Consider the following 546-nt stretch of genomic DNA (forward strand, 5'->3'; position numbering starts at 1 on the left):
CCTAGTTAACAGTCTGTTGAACGATCTTTTCATCGTAAGCTCCAAAGGTTCCTCTAGTTCTACACGTTTCTATCTTTGATCTTCTTCTATAGTTACACTTGGAGTTAACATCCCGATAATTGTACCAATCATTACACAGGGTGGGGCAAAATCCTACTGAAATAAATCTTCGCGACTTTTTCTCTTGATTTTGGAGAGGAATGATTTTGACTGAGTTCGAAATAAAATTTGATTTTCGAATTTAAAGTCAATAAGGTTAGTTTTCTTTTTTTATAAATAAAAGAAGAAAATATATAAAATATATTTTCTTCTTTTACTTATAGAGATATAAAATATATAAAATATTATAAATTATAAAATGTATAAAATATTATAAATTATAAAATGTATAAAATATTATAAATTATAAAATGTATAAAATATTATAAATTATAAAATGTATAAAATATTATAAATTATAAAATGTATAAAATATTATAAATTATAAAATGTATAAAATATTATAAATTATAAAATGTATAAAATATTATAAATTATAAAATGTAT

Source organism: Frieseomelitta varia, unplaced genomic scaffold, assembly GCF_011392965.1.
Source record: "Frieseomelitta varia isolate USP_RPSP 00005682 unplaced genomic scaffold, Fvar_1.2 scaffold_385, whole genome shotgun sequence".
In the NCBI taxonomy this organism is placed as follows: Eukaryota; Metazoa; Arthropoda; class Insecta; order Hymenoptera; family Apidae; genus Frieseomelitta; species Frieseomelitta varia.